General features: G+C 37.0%; 1 protein-coding gene across 5 annotated transcripts in view; it reads right to left on the bottom strand.

Moving 5' to 3' along the window:
- Window positions 1-15,178, bottom strand: part of MSANTD4 (Myb/SANT DNA binding domain containing 4 with coiled-coils) — a 57,362-nt gene that overhangs the window by 24,577 nt on the left and 17,607 nt on the right. The window contains exon 4 of one of the 5 annotated variants that reach the window (XR_003791460.1): window positions 13,485-14,072. The exons of 3 other annotated variants lie outside the window; for them this stretch is intronic. The gene's annotated coding sequence lies outside the window, so the exon portion shown is untranslated. Of the gene's footprint in view, window positions 1-13,484; window positions 14,073-14,139; window positions 14,690-15,178 lie in introns of those variants that run through there. One more of the 5 variants, XR_003791457.1, reaches the window with a different exon arrangement.

The following is a 15,178-nucleotide window of genomic DNA, read 5'->3' as shown; positions in this document are numbered from 1 at the left end:
TCTGAGTGCTGGGCCCCAGAATTTGTAAATACTTCTAACAGTTTCACAAGTAATATTGATGCTGCTGGCTCAGGGGCTACACTTTGAGAACCACTGATGTAGAATAAAAAGATCATAGTGCTGAGTCTTAAAAAATTTGACATTTAAAAGATGGGAAAAGATGCCAGGAACTGGCAAAAGACAGAGAAAAGCAATGGTCAGATATAGAACAGTGAATCAAGAGTGTGACCAGAGAAGCCAAATGAAGAATGGAAGAAAGGGGACTTCCCTGGTGGCACAGTGGTTAAGGATCTGCCTGCCAATGCAGGGGACATGGGTTCTATCTCTGGTCCGGGAAGATCCCACATGCCACAGAGCAACTAAGCCCATGCTCCACAACTACTGAGCCTGTTCTCTAGAGCCCACGAGCCACAACTACTGAGGTGCACGTGCTTAGAGGCCATGCTCCACAACAAGAGAAGCCACCACAATGACAAGCCCATGCACTGCAACTAGAGAAAGCCTGCGCACAGCAACAAAGACCAAGTGCAGCCAAAAATAAATAAGTAAATATATAAGTTTATATTAAAAAAAAAGAATGTAAGAAAGGAGTGGTCACCTGGTTTGGATAATATTGAAAGCTCAACTGAGATAAAGAATGGGGAGTTGAGTCAGGCAGAGTCAGAAAGGAAAAAGTCAGAAAGCTTTGGCTGTGAAAGGCATTGAGGGGAGATGGACATCTAGAGATTATTCATTTATTGTCACTTTTATGTATTAATTTTATTTATTTATTTATTGTGGTACATGGGCCTCTCACTGTTGTGGCCTCTCACTGTTGTGGCCTCTCGCATTGCGGAGCACAGGCTCCGGACGCGCAGGCTCAGCGGCCATGGCTCACGGGCCCAGCCGCTCCGCGGCATGTGGGATCTTCCTGGACTGGGGCACGAACCCACGTCCCCTGCATCAGCAGGCAGACTCTCAACCTCTGCGCCACCAGGGAAGCCCATGTATTAATTTTAAATGGTAGAGAGTAGAGCACATTTATGTAATGATGCAAAGTAGCATATATAAAGACTGAGGTTGAAAATACAGGAAAAGAGATAGCTTGTGTGTGTCTGAAAAAGCGGAAGGAATGAGATCAACACCAAGAGGATACAAGAAAATATTCTCTTTTAATAAAAGTTTGGACTGTTTATTGAAATGATATGCTGAACTATACAGAATTGCCAATATTTAAGCACTTTTTACTTATAAGTGTAACAATTTCATAGGTTCAAGTAATAATTAAATATAATAACTGGCCTTTACTGAGTACTATATGACAGTTAATTCTGATATTTAGGATTTAATCTTTACAACAACCCTGTGAAGTATTAACCATTCTACATAAAAAGAATATGAGTCACTGAGAAATTAGATATTTTATCCAAAATTATAGAGTTGGCAATTGGAGAATCTAAATTTAAAATCAAATATTCTTATTACAGACCCTGGACCCTTAATCACTGCTTGGTATATGATCATACTGTCCTTGTTCTAAAAGGAAGAAAATTAGGAAAAGAATAAGTGTAGATATGTAACTCTGGTGTCCAGAAGTTCAATAAGTTACTGTCTGGTGGCTTCTAATTCCTTAAAGTTAAGGTTATCCACTGAACATAAAGGGAGAGGCAAAGGAAGGTCCGAGCTTTCCTGTGGGAAACCTCTTGAAATCATGTGTATTAGTTTTCTAGGGCTGCTTTAACAAGTAATCACAAGCTGGGTGACTTCATACAACAAAAATTTATTCTCTCACAATTCAGGAATCCAGAAGTCTGACATCAGGGTGTCAACAGGGCTACTTCTTTCTGGAGGTTGAAAGAGAATCTGTTCCATGCCTTTCTCCTAGCTTCTGATAGTTACCAACAAGGGTGTTCCTTGGTTTATAGCTGCATCACTCCACTCTCTGCCTCCATCGTCACATGTCTCTCCCTATGTGTATTCTCATCTCCAAATCTTGCACTCTCATAAAGACACCAGTCATTGGATTTAGGGTCCACCTTAATCCAATATAACCTCATCTTAACTTGATTACATCTGCAAGCACTCTACTTCCCCAAAATGTTACATTAGCAAGTACCTGTCAGGACTTCAACATATCTTTTTGAGAGACACAGTTCAACCCACAGCACATGGTTTTGAAGAATGGAAGAGTGTGCATTCTAAAGAACCAAAGCAATATTGTCAAGTGCTGTTGAGAGCCAAGATGGGGCTGTGAATTTAAAGTAACACCAATCTGCCTGGGAACAAGAGTGAAATGGTGGTCATAGAATATGAGCTGGGAAAGAACAGATGAGAGAGGAGAAATTGGAAAGGGCACTGGACTACAAGTCCTGAGAATGAAAAAGAACTTGCAGCAAGCTGGGAGGTTTTGGAATTGTAGTCACTAAGCTGGTGTCTGAATTCATTATCATGGAGGAACAGGGTGGCTTAGCCCAGAAGAATATTGTGGGACAGAATGGGTGTTTGAGGTGAAGTGGAAGAGGTGGAACTGGTTATGAGGACACAGAACTCAGTGGTCAAAGCTTTCAGGGATTCTCCACCTAGACACCAAAGTTACCTGGAAAGTTCCTAGAACAATCAAGTGTAGAGAGAAAATGAGTCAGTGAATGTGACAGAGAAGAGTAATGAAAAGAGAACGACACTGGGTTTTGGTCAGTGGATTAGTTTCAAAGATGCATTTTTTTTTTTAATAAAAGAATGAAGAAGCAATGATCTGGAAAAAGCATGGGGAGCAAAGAGGACTCTAAACGAAACAACTGATCCCAAATCCCATAGGAGGGCACCAGAATACATAGCAAATATGTATGAATTGAAACATTTGTCATTCTGTCATTTGCAGAATCATTAAAAGAAACATTAGATCTGGGATCCTCCCTAGGTAGGATGAACCTCCTTGGCTGGTTTGAAAACCAAATCATCTTTAATGGGAAAGAGAATCATCCAAATGGTATGGTTACCTCAGGGAATGCAAGGCCAAGCCAAGTCCACTCCTACTGCAGTGTGTATTGTGCAGGCAAAGGAAAAGAATCACAGAACACACACTTGGCTACCAGGGCCCACACCTATGGTTTGGGAACAGTGCTCAAATTAGCGGGGAATGAATTATAAGCTGGGCAGATTGATGTTCATTTTATATTAACATTTTTATTCAAAAGGTACCCAGGAAGACTTTGGAAGACATAAAGATACTGATTTTCAATATCAATCAAGATGGCAGAGTAGGAAGACCCTGAGCTCACCTTCCTCTACAAACTCATCTAAACTACAATTACATATAGAGTAATTCTCTTTGAGAACGACCAGAGGACTAGCAGAATGGCTCTTCTACAACCAATGTTATAAAGAAAGAACCACACAGAGTATGGAAGGAGGGGAGGAGAAGAAATCTAGTCAGGACCCACACTCATGTTTGGTGACCCAGAAGAAGAGGGGGATATAATGGGCTCAGGGATCCTCCCTAGGTAGGATGAACCTCCTTGGCTGGTTTGAAAACCAGTGGGGCTTACCAGATGGTTGTAGGAAACCAAGACTCTGCTCTCGAAGAACATGCATTCAGACTTGCTTGCTCTGAGTCCCAGCACAAAGGCAGCAGATTGGTGCTCTAGCCAGCCTGCCAGGACCACCCCAGCATGCCCCCAGCCCACACCAACCTCCTACTACAGGCTGTTCTGCTGTGGCACTGCTTCCTGCCAAGGTGTAGACCACCATCACCCTGAGGAGAAGTGGAACTAGCTCAGAACTATGGCTCCAGCCTCTTGGGCCCTGGCCTGCCCCCAGCCAAGTCAGAGACCACCACTGACCCTGAGAGAAGCCCCTGTTTGCACCAGACTTGAGCTCTAGCCCCTCAAACTCCAGACCTACCCTCCACCGAACCACTGGTTGCCAGTACACCCTGGGAAAGACAATCCATGCTTCAGATCCAAGTCTCTAACCAAAACCACTGGGCAGCTACAAACCACATGAGGATGCTCTCACACAAGGACATACCTTCTGGACCAGGATAGGTAACTGTTTTGCCTAATTTCACAGAAAAAAATAGAGAAAGTCAAACAAAATGAGAGACAGAGGAATATGTTCCAAAGGAAAGAACAAGATAAAACCCTGGGGGTGGGAGGGAACATAATGAAATGGAGATAGGTAATTTACCTGATAAAGACTTCATAGCAGTAGTAACAAAAATGCTTACTGAATTTGGGAAAACAATAGAGGAACACAGTGAGAACTTCATCAAAGAACTAGAAAATATAAAAAAGAACCAATCATAACTGAAAAATACAAAAACTGAAAGTAAAAGTACACTAGAAGGAATTAACAGCAGATTAGGTGAAACAGAAGAACATGTAAGAAACCTGGGAGACAGAATAGTGGAAATCACCCAATCAGAATGGCATAGAGAAGACAAATTAATTAGGATAGTTTAAGGAACCTCCAGGACAGAATCAAGTTACAAATATTTGCATTATAGGGTATGCAGAAGGAGAAGAGAGAGAGAAAGGGGCAGAAAAGGTATTTGATGACATTATGGCTAAAAACTTTTCTAACCTGAAGAAGAAAACAGATATCCAAGGCCACGAAGCACAGAGAGTCCCAAACAACATGAATTCAAAGAGATCCACAAAAAGACATATCATAATTAAAAAGGCAAAAGTTAAAAATAAAGACAGAATTTTAATGGCAGCAAGAGAAAAACAAAGAGTCACATACAAGGGAATCCCCATAAGGTTATCAGTTGATTTTTCAGCAGAAACTTTGCAGGCCAGAAGGGAGAGGCATGACATATTTAAAGTGCTGAAAGGAAAAAAACCTACAACCAAGGATACTCTACCAGGCAAGGTTATCATTCAGAATTGAAGGAGAGATAGAGTTCCCAGAAAAGCAAAAAAAAAAAGAGTTTATTATTACTAAGTCAGCCCTACAAGAATGTTAAAGGGTCTTCTTTAAGTGAAAAAGAAAAGGCTATGAAACAAAAATATAAGAAAATATATGAAGAAAAATCTCACTGATAAATGTCAATATATACGAAATTCAATGGATAAACCACTTAAGTTAGTATCAGGTTAAAAGACAAAAATTGTAAAATCAACTATAACTGCAATCAGCAGCTAAAGGATACACATAAAATGTAAAATATTACACCAAAACCTAAAACATGGAGGGGAAAGTAAAAAATATAGAGCTTTTAGAATGGTTTGAACTTAAATGACTATCTATTTAAAACAAGTAGTTATATTTATAGGTCAAAATATATGAACCCATGGTAACCACAAATCAAAAACCTACAATAGATACACAAAAACAAAGAGAAAGGAATCCAAACATACAACCAAAAAAAATCATCAAACCACAGGGAAAACACTAAACAAAGAAAAGAGAACTACAAAAACAACAAGAACACAAGTAACAAAATAGCAATAAGTACATACCTATCAATAATCACTTTAAATGTCAATGGACTAAATGCTCAATTCAAAAGACACAGGGTGACTGAATGGATAAAAAAACAAGACCCATCTATATGCTGGCTACAAGAGAGTCACTTCAAACTAAAGACACATACAGACTGAAAGCGAAAGGAGAGAAAAAAAATGTTTCATGCAAAAGGAAATGAAAAGAAATCTGGGTAGTAATACTCATATTGGACAAAACAGACTTTTTTAAAAGTCTTAAAACAAAAGACAAAGAAGGACATTATATAATGATAAAGGGGTCAATTCAAGAAGAGGATATAACATTCATAAACATATATGCACCTAATTTAGGAGCACCTAAATATAAAGAAAATATTAACAGACATAAATGGAGAAACTGACAGTAATACAAATATCCACCTACATCAATGGATAGATCATCCAGACAAAATCAATATGGAAAGAGTGGCTTTAAATGATATTTTAGACTAGATGGACTTAATATATATCCATTGAACATTCCATCTGAAAACAGCAGATACACATTCTTTTCAAACGCACATGGAACTTTCTCCAGAATAGATAATATGCTAGGCTACAAAGCAGTTGTCAATAAATTTAAGATGATTGAAATTTATACCAAGCATTTTTTCCAACTACAATAATTAGAAACTAAAAATCAATAACAGGAAGAAACCTGGGGAAAAGACACAAACACATGGAGACTAAGCAACATGCTACTAAAAGACCAATGGGGCAACAAAAAAAAACAAAATAAAACTTAAAAAAAATACCTTGAGAAAAATGAAAATAGAAACAAAACTTTACAAAATCTATGGGATACAGCAAAAGCAGTTCTAAGAGGGAAGTTTATACAGATACAGGCTCACTTCAACAAACAAGAAATATCTCAAATCCTTTCCATCTAATGGAATTAGAAAAAGAAGAAAGAAAGCCCAAAGTCAGCAGAAAAAAGGAAATATTAATAATAAGATAAGAATAAACAAATGAGACCTAATGAAATTTAAAAGCTTTTTGCACAGCAAAGGAAACCATAAACAAGATGAAAAGACAACCCTTAGAATGGGAGAAAATATTTGCAAATGAAGCAACTGACAAAGGATTAATCTCCAAAATATACAAGCAGCTCATGCAGCTCAATAATCTAAAAAGCAAACAACACAATCAAAAGTCCAAGTCTCTGGACTAACAGAGAACTTCAGGTCCCAGGGAATATTAATCAGTATGCAGACTCCCAAAAGTCCTCATCTCAATACCAAGACCCAGCTCCACCCAACTGCCTGCAAACTCCAATGCTGGATGCCTCAGGCCAAACATCCCACAAGACAGGAACACATCCCCACTCATCAAAAAAAAAAACATGAGACCACAGAAAAACATGTTACAGACAAAGCAGCAAAGTACAAACCTACACACCAAATAAATGAAGAGGAAATAGGCAACATACATGAAAAAGAAATCAGAGTAATGATACTAAAGATGATCCAGGATATGGGAAATAGAATGGAGGCACAGATTGAGAAAATACAAGAAATGTTTAACAAGGATGTAGAAAAACTAAAGAACAAACAAACAGTGAGGAACAACACAATAAATGAAATGAAAAATACACTAGAAGAAATCAATAAAGGAATAACTGAGACAGAAAAACAAATAATGAGCCAGCAGACAGAATGATGGAAATAACTGTAAAAAGCAGAATAATGAAAAAAGAATGAAAAGATATGAGGACAGTCTTGGAGACCTCTGTGAAAACATTAAATACATCAACATTTGAATTATAGGGGTCCGAGAAGAAGAGGAGAAAGAGAAAGGGTCTGAGAAAATATCTGAAGAGTTTATAACTGAAATCTTCCCTAACATGTGAAAGGAAATAGTCACCCAAGTCCAGGAAGTGCAGAGAGTCCCATACAGGATAAACCCAAGGAGAAAAACACGAAGACACATACTTATCAAACTAACAAAAATTAAATTCAAAGAAAAAACCTTAAAAGCAGCAAGGGAAAAGCAAAAAATAACATACAAGGGAATCCCAATAAGTTACCAGCTGTTTTTTCAGCAGAAAGTCTTCAAGCCAGAAGGGAGGGGCAGGATATATTTAAAGTAATAAAAGGGAAGAACCTACAACAAAGATTACTCTACCATCAAGGATCTCATTTGGATTTGATGGAGAAATCAAAAGCTTTACAGACAAGCAAAAGCTAAGAGAATTCAGCACCACCAAATCAGCTTTACAACAAATGCTAAAAGAACTTCTCTAGGCAGGAAACACAAGAGAAGAAGAAGAAAAGGACCTACAAAACAGACCCCAAACAATAAAGAAAATGGCAATAGGAACATACATATTGATAATTATCTTAAATATAAATGGATTAAATGCTCCAACCAAAACACACAGACTGGCTGAATGGATACAAAAAAAGACCCGGGGCTTCCCTGGTGGCACAGTGGTTGAGAGTCCGCCTGCCAATGCAGAGGACACGGGTTTGTGCCCCGGGCCGGGAAGATGCCACATGCCGCGAAGCGGCTGGGCCCGTGAGCCAAGGCTGCTGAGCCTGCACGTCCGGAGCCTGTGCTCCACAACGGGAGAGGCCACAACAGTGAGAGGCCCACGTACAGCAAAAAAAAAAAAAAAAAAAAGATCCGTATATATGCTGTCTGCAAGAGACCCACCTTCAGACCCAGAGAAACATACAGACTGAAAGTGAGGAGATGGAAAAAGATATTCCATGCAAATGGCAATCAAAAGAAAGCTGGAGTAGCAGTATTCATATCAGATAAGCTAGACTTTAAAATAAAGACTATTACAAGAGATAAGGAAGGACACTATATAATGATCAAGGCATCAATCCAAGAAGAAGACATAATAATTATAAATATTTATGCACCCAGCATACAAGCACTTCAATACATAAGGCAAATGTTAACAGCCATAAAAGGGGAAATTGACAGTAATGCAAAAATAGTGGGGGACTTTAACACCCCAATTACACCAATGGACAGATCATCTAGACAGAAAATAAGTAAGGAAACACAAGCTTTAAATGAAATAGACCAGATAGACTTAATAGATATTTATAGGACATTCCATCAGAAAGCAGAAGAATACACTTTCTTCTTAAGTACACACAGATCATTCTCCAGGATAGATCACATCTTGGGTAACAATTCAAGCCTCAGTAAATTTAAGAAAATTGAAATCGTATCAAGCATCTTTTCCAACCAAAACACTATGAGATTAGAAATCAATTATAGAAAAAAAAAAACTGTGAAAAACACAAACACATGGAGGCTAAACAATACGCTACTAAATAAACAAGAGGTCACTGAAGAAATCAAATAGGAAATGAAAAAGTTCATAGAAACAAATGACAATGAAAACACGACAACCCAAAATCTATGGGATGCAGCAAAAGCAGTCCTAAGAGGGAAGTTTATAGCAATTAAATCTTACCTGAAGAAATAAGAAAAATCTCAAATAAACAAACTAACCTTACACCTAAAGCAACTAGAGAAAGAAGAACAAACAAAACCCAAAGTTAGTAGAAGAAAAGAAATCATAAATATCAGAGCAGAAATAAATGAAATAGAGACAAAGAAAACAATAGCAAACATCAATGAAACTAAAAGCTGGTTCTTTGGGAAAATAAACATAATTGACAAACCTTTAGCCAGATTCATCAAGAAAAAAAGGGAGAGCACTCAAATCAATAAAATTAGAAATGAAAAAGAAGTTACAACTGACACTACAGAAATACAAAAGGTGATAAAGAGACTACTACAAACAACTATATGCCAATAAAATTGACAACCTGGAAGAAATGGACAAACTCTTAGAAAAGTACAACCTTCCAAGACTGAACCAGGAAGAAACAGAAAATATAAATAGACCAATCACAAGTAATGAAACTGAAACTACAATTAAAAATCTTCCAACAAACAAAAGTCCTGGACCAGATGGCTTCACAGGTGAATTCTATCAAACATTTAGAGAAGAGCTAACACCTATCCTCCTCATACCCTTCCAAAACACTGCTGAGGAAAATGAGCTTGGGAGTGTTCCTTCCTCTACAATTCCTCAACAAAAAATTCCTCAACAAAATACTAGGAAACAGAATCCAATAACACATTAAAAGGATCATACACCATGATCAAGTGGGATTTATCCCAGGAATGCAAGCATTCTTCAATATATGCAAATCAATCAATGTGATACACTATATTAACAAATTAAAGAATAAAAACCGTATGATCATTTCGATAGATGCAGAAAAAGCTTTTGACAAAAGTCAACACCCATTTATGATAAAAAGAACTCTCCAGAAAATAGGCATAGAGGGAACCTACCTCAACAATAATAAAGGCCATATACGACAAACCCACAGCAAACATCATTCTCAGTGTTGAAAAACTGAAAGCATTTCCTCGAAAAACTGAAAGCATTTCCTCTAAAATCAGGAAGAAGGCAAGGATGTCCACTCTTGCAACTATTATTCAACATAATTTTGGAAGTCCTGCTATGGCAAACAGAGAAGAAAAAGAAAAGGAATCCAAAGAAGATCCAAAGAAGTAGAACTTCTTTTCTTTGCAGATGACATGGTACATACACAGAAAATTCTAAAGATGCCATCGAAAACTACTAGAGCTAATCAATGAGTTTGGTAAAGCTGAAGGATACAAAATTAACGCAAAGAAGTCGATTGCATTCCTATACACTTACAGTGAAATATCAGAAAGAGAAATTAAGGAAACAACTCCATTTCCATTGCAACATAAAGAATAAAATACCTAGGAATAAACCCACCTAAGGAAGTAAAAGATCTGTACTCAGAAAACTATAAGACACTGATGAAAGAAATCAAAGATGACAGAAACAAATGGAGAGATATACCATGTTCTTGGACTGGAAGAATCAATATTGTGAAAATGACTATATTACCAAAAGCAATCTGCAGATTCAATGCAATCCTTATCAAATTACTAAGGACATTTTTCACAGAAGTAGAACAAAAAATTCTACAACATGTATGGAAACACAAAAGACCCTGAATAGCCAAAGCAATCTTGAGAAAGAAAAACAGAGCTGGAGGAATCAGGTTCCCTGACTTCAGACTATACTACAAAGCTACAGTAATCAAGAGTATGGTACTGACACAAAAACAGAAATATAAATCAATGGAACAGGATAGAAAGCCCAGAGATAAACCCATGCACCGATGGTCACCTAATCTATGACAAAGGAGGCAAGGATATACAATGAAGAAAAGTCAGTCTCTTTAATAAGCGGTGCTGGGAAGACTGGACGCTACATGTAAAAGAATGAAATTAGAACATTCCCTAACATCATACACAAAAATAAACTCAAAATGCATTAAAGACCTAAATGTAAGACTGGACACTATAAAACTCTTAGAGGAAAATATAGGAAGAACACTCTTTGACATAAATCACAGCAAGTTCTTTTTTGACCCACCACCTAGAGTAATGAAAATAAAAACAAAAATAAACAAATGGGATCTATTAAACTTAAAAGCTTTTGCACAGCAAAGAAAAGCATAAATGAGATAAAAAGACAACCCTCAGAATGGGAGAAAATATTTGTAAACGAAGCAAGTGACAAAGGATTAATCTCCAAAATATACAAACAGCTCATGCAGCTCAATAATCAAAAAAGCAAACAACACAATAAAAAAGTGGGTGGAAGACCTAAACAGACATTTCTCCAATGAAGACACACAGATGGCCAAAGGTACATGAAAAGACGATGAACATCACTAATTATTAGAGAAATGCAGATCAAAACTACAATGAGGTATCACTTCACACCAGTCAGAATGGCCATCATCAAAAAATCTACAAACAATAAGCGCTGGAGAGGGTGTGGAGAAAAGGGAACCCTCTTGCACGGTTGGTGGGAATGCAAATTTATACAGTCATTATGGAGAACAGTATGGAGGTTCCTTAAAAAACTAAAAATAGAACTTCCATATGACCCAGCAATCCCACTACTGGGCATATACCCTGAGAAAACCATAATTCAAAAAGAGACATGTACCACAACGTTCACTGCTGCAATGTTTACAATAGCCAGGACATGGAACCAACTTAAATGTCCATCGACAGATGTATGGACAAAGAAGATGTGGCCCATATATACAATGGAATATTAGCCATAAAAAGGATCAAAATTGAGTTATTTATAATGAGGTGGATGGACCCAGAGTATGTCATACAGAATGAAGTAAGTCAGGAAGAGAAAAACAAATGTCGTATTTTAACGCATGTATGTGGAATCTAGAAAAATGGTACAGATGAACCTATTTGCAGGGCAGATATAGGGAATGGATGTGTGGACATGGGGGGAGGGGAGGATGAATTGGGAGATTGGGATTGACGTATGTGCACTGCCATGTATAAAACATATAGCTAGTGGGGACCTGCTGTATAGCGCAGGGAGCTCAGTTCGGTGCTCTGTGGTGACCTAGATGGATGGGATGGGGTGGGGTTGGGAGAGAGTCCCAGGAGGGTGGGGATATATGTATACATATAGCTGCTTCACTTCGTTGTACAACAGAAACTAACACAACATTGTAAAGCAACTATATCCCAATTAAAAAGAGAAAAAAATAAAACAAATAAACAGACTCACAGATATAGAAAACGAACTAGTGGTTACCAGAGGGGAGAGGGATGGGTGGAGGGGCAAAACAGGTGAGGGGCTTTAAGAGGTGCAAACTACTAGGTATAAAATAAATAAGTTACAAGGATGTAATATACAGAGCAAGGAATATAGTCAATATGTTATAATAACTCTGTATGGAGTATAGCCTATAAAGCCATCAAATTACTATGTTGTATACCCAAAACTAAGATAATACTGTAAGTCAACTATACATCAACTTGTTAAAATGATACCAAATTTATATGATAAAATATTTCAATTTTATTCAGGGAAATTCATTTTTATATTTTTAATTATGGTAGAGAATGGTAGAAATGACTAAGTCCCCATATCGGAAAAAGCTTTTCTCTGCTGATTGTCACTCTAGGATAAAAACTTAAAAGTTCAAGTGTAAAAGCAACATGATCAAAGGAAAAGGGAAGAAAACTTCATGGAGTATTTGGAAAGAACATTGACAAACCTATTTATGTTGGTATGAGACAATCTTAGGGTAGGCAAAGAACATCTGAGGATATTACACTTGATTCAGAAAGAATCCTTGTTACAGGGAAAAAAATGTGTAATGTCTTCAAGCTGATTTCTAAATTCTAAATGCATTCTCATATATTAATTTTATTAATATAAACACAGTGAGAGTTAGGGCATGATATTCAATGTAATAGAGATGAAGAACCATGACTAAGAAACACCAACTGCCCCACATCACTCAGCTGATAAAGTGGAGCAGAGACTGGACCTATGGTCTTTCCAGAGCTCTGCTCTTCTTCCACTAGTTCACGTCCTGTTAATTCTCAGGGCATAATGGACACAGTACTTTATGAAATCTATTCTGGAAGTATCATACAGGGAGGATTAAACAGAAGCAAACTGAGAATCAGGAGACTCCTGAGATACAGACTGCAAATGCCACGATGCCAAAGACTACATGTGAGATTGAAGGAGGTTGGAATGAGCCATTAAAAGAAGAAAATACAGGACTTAACAACATGAGTAGATTGAAGAAGGCAAAGGATTAGAAGACACCACTAAAATTTCCAACCAAACAATCTGGTACAAATAATACCAACTGCATAGGGAAGATAATTTACAGATATGAGAGAAGGGAGTTAATGAATTTGATTCTGGCATATACCATGTATTTCAGAAAACAGCAAACTATACATGGTGAAATGCCATATAACAATTGAAAATACAGGTTTATAGTTCAATTCAAATGTTGGAACTAGAAATTTAGATTTGAAAGGAACTGACACCAGAGTAGATGGATTTTATATTTCAACTTATTAAAATTTTTTAAAGATGAATGGGTCACATCAGAAAATAAATGGTAAATAATAAAGGGTTTTCCCTGATAAAATTCATATCAAGAAAGTTCTTCTCAGAATATATTTATCAAAATTCAAATTTTATAATCATTGTCAATTTCTCATTTCTTCTGGTCTCAGTTCAATTCAGCATGGTCTCAATGCTTCTATCTACAGTGGTAAATTAATCTCCTGAGATTTAATCAACAACTCTTTTTTTTCCCCCAAGAAGATATGTTCTTTGGTTTTCTTCCCACTATGTTTAAGCTAAATCCTTTTTGATATGCATTGGGGAGAAATTTCAAAGTGATACCTTTGACAATTCTCATCTGGGTTTTAATTAAGGCACTGCACAAAATGCCACCTGATATGTATGTTCTAAAGGCTCAGCATGTGTCAAAAAGAAGTTAGAGGTCAAAAAATGAAACAGGTATTTAATATTCTGGGAGCTTTAGAAGTTACAACTTCAGGTCTAAGGATAGCAACTAGAAAGCCTTGACAAAAGTTATATACAGTTGAACCTTCGAACTGCATAGGTTTGAGCTGTCCACTTATGTGCAAATTTTTTCAATAAATATACTGGAAAACTTTTTGGAGATTTGTGACAATTTGAAAAAACTCACAGATGAACTGCATAGCCTAGAAATATCAAAAAAATAAGAAAAAGATATGTCATGAATGCATAAAACATACGTAGGTACTAGTCTATTTCATTATTTACTATCAAAATATACAAAAATCTATTATAAAAAATTACAATTTATCAAAACTTACACACACACAGACCACATATGGCACCATTCATAGTCCAAAGAAATGTAAACAAATGTAAAAATCCAGTATTAAATAACTGCATAAATTAACTGTAGTGTTTATTGTAATACTATAATAATTTCATAGCCACCTCTTGTTGCTATTGTGGTGAGCTCGTGTTGTATCAGCTTAAAATGCCATGTGATGCTAATCATCTCTGTATGAGCAGTTTACCTCTCCAGTAAATTGCATACCACAGTTAAAAGTGATCTCTCACAGTTCCTGTGTATTTTTTATCGTGTTTAGTGCAATACCATCAACTTTGAATAACACCATGGAACCCATACAAAATGCCACTAGTGATGCTGGAAGTGCTCCCAAGAAGCAGAGAAAAGTCATAACTTTATAAGGAAAAGTTGAATTGCTTGATGTGTAGAGTAGATTAAGGTCTGCAGCTGCGATTGCCCACCATTTCAAGATAAATGAATTCAGCATAAGGACCACTGTAAAAAAGGAAAAGGAAATTCATGAAGCTGTCACTGCAGCTCCAGCAGCAGGTGTGAAAACCTTGCACTTTTTGCAAAATACCTTTTTATCTCATATTGAAAATGCAGCTTTTATATGGGTTCAGGGTGGCTATAAGAAAGGCATACCTATAGGCTCTAATTTGATTCAAGAAAAAGCAAAGTCATTATATGATAATTTAAAACAAAAGGAAGGTGAAAGATCTAAAGCTGGAGAATTTAATGCCAGCACAGTTTGGTAATTTTAGAAAGAGGTTTGGCTTTTTAAAAATGCCAATATAATAGGAGAAGCAGCTTCTGCTGACCAAGAGGCAGCAGACAAGTTCCCAGACACCATTAAGAAAATCATTGAGGAGAATGGATATCTGCCTGAACAGGTTTTTTATGAAGACAAAAGTGCCCTATTCTGGAAAAAAATTCCATGCAGGACATTTATTAGTAAGGAAGAGAAGTGAGCACCAGGATTTA

Source organism: Monodon monoceros, unplaced genomic scaffold, assembly GCF_005190385.1.
Source record: "Monodon monoceros isolate NGI ecotype Baffin Bay Population unplaced genomic scaffold, NGI_Narwhal_1 Super_Scaffold_7, whole genome shotgun sequence".
Taxonomy (NCBI): Eukaryota; Metazoa; Chordata; class Mammalia; order Artiodactyla; family Monodontidae; genus Monodon; species Monodon monoceros.
Note: the sequence above shows the minus strand (reverse complement) of the source record. Positions and strands in the feature narration are given on the sequence as shown.